At 39.9% G+C, this 5,374-nt stretch overlaps 1 pseudogene; it reads right to left on the bottom strand.

Annotated features, from left to right (window-relative positions):
* Positions 1-2,659: 2,659 nt before the first annotated feature.
* LOC125601990 lies at positions 2,660-5,057 on the bottom strand (annotated as a pseudogene).
* Positions 5,058-5,374: the final 317 nt, after the last annotated feature.

The following is a 5,374-nucleotide window of genomic DNA, read 5'->3' as shown; positions in this document are numbered from 1 at the left end:
CCAACCTCTGATTGCTTTTTATAACCACAAGCTTCAGCACCACAACGATCCATAGCCTGCAAATACAAAAGCTTGGCTCAGTCTGCCCTTTAAACTTAACCACTCTGGAAAAGTTTATACAACCTTCTTCTCGTCAGGGTCGAGAGAGATCTTTATCCACATCCTCTAAGGAGAGAACACTTCCACCAAAATTCATTTCTTCGAGAGAGATCCTTTTTGGGGATCCAGTTTCAGAGAAGAAAATTTTTATCCTAACCGTCTTGCATTCTTGTGTGAAGGTTTGTTTGGAACCGGTAGATGCAGCGATGTTCATTTCGATGAAGTTCGAGGTTATGGACTTGTATTCAAAGCCACATGATAAGTTGGCTCATCAAAAGCCGCCTGAAGAGATTAAAGTAAGATTGTTCTCCTTTTCTAGTGTAATGCTTGGTCTTTTAGACATGTCTTTAGATGCAGTATCAAACTCTTTTGAGTTTGTGTCTCTATCCTTTTATCGTTTTATTGGTGTTGTTGAAGCTTTAAATTTGGCTATTCCGATTTGTCCGAAAGAGCTTATTTACTTTGTAGTGTTTTAAAGTATGAATGAAAGTTATTAGTTGCACAAAAAAAAAGAAATCTGAAATAAAGAGAAAGTAACAAAATAAAAAAGGCAAATGGTGGAAGTCAAAAGAAAAAAAAAAAAAAAGCAAAGCATTGAATGTCCTTTATAATTTGTTAAAAATATGAAAAATATGTCAAAGTTAATAAAGAGTAGGGGTTTCAACAAATGATGATGCAAATCCATTATTTGCTTCGATGATTGGGGAGAAAATTAAGTAGATCCACATGCTGATTTGTCTTCGACAGTTTTGTTTACGTTGGAAGTTAAGTTACGTATGATGAGACAAATAGTATTTACATGTTTTTTTTTGTAAACAAAATAGTATTTACATGTTCTTATTAAGAAGTTTGGTGTGTTTTGTTTCTCCGGATTTCATGTATTAAAGACAAGCTGTTGTATATTTGGAAAATTTTGGACTTTTGGCATATAGTTTACACAAATTTGGAGCCAGCTATTGATAATATGGACTTGCACAAATTTGAACCAGCTATCGGAAAAACTGTTTGTTAACGCGTTAATTCCTAATTAGAGTAAGACAACAGAGTATTATCTATCCAGTAGAAAATAACCAAATCTACGTAATTAATTGATGTTAAAAAGTTGAATAGACGGATAACGATGTTATTGAAATGCGAAGGTGATCTAAACACAACAAAAAATCTGAAAGATTATTAGTTACCTTTATGTGATGACAATGCTTTTTAGCACCGACGAGAGCCTATGAAAAACGTTTTAGAACTGAACATAACTTTGTATTCTTTGTACTCTCGCTAGTTTGCTACCATTTAAAAACAGATATTGTCAAAATCAACTAAATTATAATTTAAAATTTGTTAAATTTAAAATTATATTATTATAAACTTTAAACTTAAAACTAATTTACAATTGTAAATGTAACGTCGGCTCCCCTATCACGGATTCAGTAATGCACAAGTACTCAAACAAATTAATCTCACGAGCCAAGTTATAAATGTAATGTCGGCTTCCGAAAACTCCCAACAAAATAAAAACAAACACGTAAAAAGTTCATATAAACAATGTTCTCAGCAGCCAAAGCGCCAAGTGTGTTACCCTCATTACGCATCTGTCCCATTGTAATATAGGCAGCTCGTGACTCTCTCCTTTTCTCCATCTCCTTTAATTTTCATAGTATTTTAAACCAAAATGTTCTAAACAAAAAATTGGGTGGCACATAGAGTCCACCTCATCTTTCTACACGCCTACATCCAAAGGACATACAACTCAGCACATGTATTGAAACACCATCGCTGTCTCCATCTTCTTTATCAGGCCTGGGCGTTCGGGTATCCGTTGGTATTCGGATCGGATTTTTCGGATTTCGGTTCTTTTTATGACACCTCCTAAGTCATATTTTAGTAAATTTGTAAGTACGGGTCGGGTTCGGATATAACACATCGGGTTCGGATCGGTTTTGTATCACATCATAGAACCCATAAAGTAACCATATATCATTCGGATTCAGGTTATATCGGATCGGTTCGGATATACCTGAAATAAAATCTAAAATTTAAAAGCAAAACATAAGAAATATATACTTATTTATATATAATTAAGTATTTAAAGTAGTTATTTAAATTTTAAATACTTATTGTTAGATACCATATAAAAATAAATATGAAATTGAATATTTGAAATAATATTCATGTTTCATATAATTACATTGTATATTAGTTTGGACATTCGGACCGGTTTCTTCGGATATCTTTTCGGATTTTTTGATTTTTTCGGGTTTTCGGGTTACCCGTTCGGGTTCGGTTAATAACACTTCGGGTTCAGATATGTTTGTACCACCTTACGAGATCCATTCGAGTATTTTTTACATTTCGGACCAGGTATGGATCGGATTTTTTCGGTTCGGATTTCGGATTATGGATTTTATGTCCAGGCCTATTCTTTTATCTTTTCTTTCAATATATATAACTATATAACGACTTCTTATAATATACACATGTTAAATCCATATCATAACCCCTTCATTTATAGATAAAATAAATATTCAATCAGCCAATCCAACCAACCAGCTATAATCATCATAAATAGCGTCAACAAACATTCACTGAATATCTTAAATATTATTCGTGCCGCCACAAACAAATCAGTAACAAGTCTTTACTGTTACTGTAAAAGCTTAGGAAAACATATAACAATAGTAGAAAATTAACATTCCTCTATTCAAATCTCGGCGATAAGATAATATTCATATTTAATACTTAAAAAAAAGCATGATAGATCCAGACCCGACCCGGTTTTAATCAGCGATGGCCCAGTTCATGTCGTTCTCAAATATCCAGTGACAAACCTCAATCAGACCCGGTTTCGACCCAAGAGCTAAGAAAGCTCCGTGCTTCGGCCCCACGATGACGTGTCAATGTGACAGATGGCGATCCCGTGGTTGATCTTGGTCTTACTCTTCAAGTCAAGAAGATCCGCTTCGTAGACCCGAACCTTAGGGACGGAGTGGCAGTAATACATTAGATACGGGTACAAACTCTGGTGACACGACACAGCTTTCGTCACTTTCCCGCCGTTGATCCCGTTGACTTTCCCGATCACCACCTTCTGCTTCGACCCCGCCACATTCTCCGTCGTTCGCAGCACCACGCTCCGGCCAAGCACCGACGTGGCGAAATCGATCATATCCTCCGCGGAACCAACGCACCGCTTCGTCTCTCCAACACTCGGCGACCTCTCGCATTCCGTCACCGCGTCGGAGATGATCTTCTCCATCGTGGAGTTCTCTCCGGCGTGGAAGATCTTGTTGATCTCGGCGAGCTTGGAGGTGGAGAAGGGGAGCTTCGAGATGATGCTCCGGGGCAAAAACGACCTTTTAGGCATTTATCCTTAATGTCAGGCATAGGAATCACTGTGCCTTCTTTAAGCGACGCCTCTCTGAAGAATTTGCCCGGCTCGATCCACTTATTCACGGTTTTGCCATCGCCGAGGGTTGCTGACGTGGAGGAGACGTTGTACTTCGCGAAACCGACGCCGTTTTGGGCGTAGTCCTTGAAAGTGGAGTTGGGCGTGTAGGTTTTGAAGCTGATCTTGTGTCCTTCGGCTCCTTTGCCATAACCGGTGAATGTCTCCGAACCGGGATTGAATGACTGACCGTAATTAGTGAATTTAGCCGTACCGGAGTTTGAGTCTTTAGCGTAGGAGGAGAAGGAGTCGTCTCCGACGTTGGATTTGTCTCTGTAGTTCGCGAACGTGTCGGAGGCGGCGTTGCCGGAGGGCGCCGTAGTTTTTGAAGTTGTTCTGCGGGACATTCCCGTCGCTGCCGTAGCTCGTGAAGGAGTCGTTGGCGGCGTTTCCTTTCTCGCCGTAGTTCGAGAAGCCGGAGCCGATTACGTTCGCGGAGACGCCGTACGAGGCGAACTCGTTCGGCACTCCGTTCCCGTTCTTGCCGTAGCTCGTGAATGACTGGCCGTTCCCGGCGTTGGCCTCGTGAGTGTAGGTTTTGAAAGACTGAGCCTTTCCGTTGCCGCCGTCGGAGTACGCCGTGAATCGGCTCGTCGGGTTGTTAACGCCGTTTTGGTAGTTGGTGAATTCTCCGGTGCCGCCGGTTCCGAAGGTCCCGTAGGAGTTGAAGTTTTCCTCCACGACGTTGCTGCTGTCGCCGTAGACGGTGAACTTATCGTCGTGACCGGCGGCGTTGCGGCTGTATCTCCGGAACGAATCGGTGACGACGTTGCCGTCTTTGGAGTAGGTTTTGAACGAGTCAACGCCGCCGGCGGCGGCATTGCCGTAGTTGGTGAAGTTTTTCTGGTCGTAGACGGAGAACTTGACGTCGGCGTTGTGCTGCTCGAGGCTCGGGGATAAATCCGGGAAGCAGAAGAGGTTCGCGGCGGAGAGCAGAAGTCCGGGAAACGAGTCGGGAGCGAGTTCTGGGCGGCGAGTTTGGCGAAAGTGGCGGACTCGACCGCGTTAAGCGGTGAAGCCTTGGAGATGAGGAACTCCGATCTGATGGATGATTTGTCGCTGCGGATCTCTTTTCCAGTAACGGACAAGAGATGCTTTGGGAGTGAATGGATTCTCCTGCGCCGAGAAACCGCCGCCGATTAACCGTCCTCCGACAAAGGCAACCTGCGTTACCCCCAAGCATTGATTCAACATCAAGAGATCAAACCAAAACCAGTAACCGCAAATTCATCAATCGACTATATAATAAATAATGATGATGATAATCAGACAAATCAAAATGAAAAAGACAGAACCATCGAATCACATTCTAGAAACAGCAGTTATGAGTCGAAGAGTTTTGCTTACATTGAAGAGACAGAACAAGAACGATTGGAGAAGAAGCAACGGTTGAGCATTGTTTGGTTCTAGTGAGAGAAGAGAAGATATGGAGCAGAGAAGAGATTGGTGGCTTGTTGGTTTTGAGAGCAGATTGTGTAGTATATATATAGAGAGAGAAGCCAAAAAAGCCTACACCCATTATATTTTCTTGACAACACCAAAAAACTTACACATTAAATTCAAAATATATTAACTTAATTTATTTACTAGTTACATTAATTGTGTATAGTTGTATGATTTTAGTATATAAATAAATAAAATAATGACATTAGAATGGAAGAAAATAAATTGACTTTATAAAAATTATTTATAAAATTCGATTAATAGATTTAAAAATTAAAAGGAGAAATTAGATGAAAATTTTAAAAGATTGATTATTAGATATAAATTTAAAAAGCAATATTTAAACAATTATTAAAATTAATTGTTATAATAGGATTGTTTTTAAAAAATTTA

The sequence above is a fragment of the Brassica napus genome, unplaced genomic scaffold, assembly GCF_020379485.1.
Source record: "Brassica napus cultivar Da-Ae unplaced genomic scaffold, Da-Ae ScsIHWf_2710;HRSCAF=3471, whole genome shotgun sequence".
In the NCBI taxonomy this organism is placed as follows: Eukaryota; Viridiplantae; Streptophyta; class Magnoliopsida; order Brassicales; family Brassicaceae; genus Brassica; species Brassica napus.
This window is presented reverse-complemented; position numbering and strand designations above follow the sequence as displayed.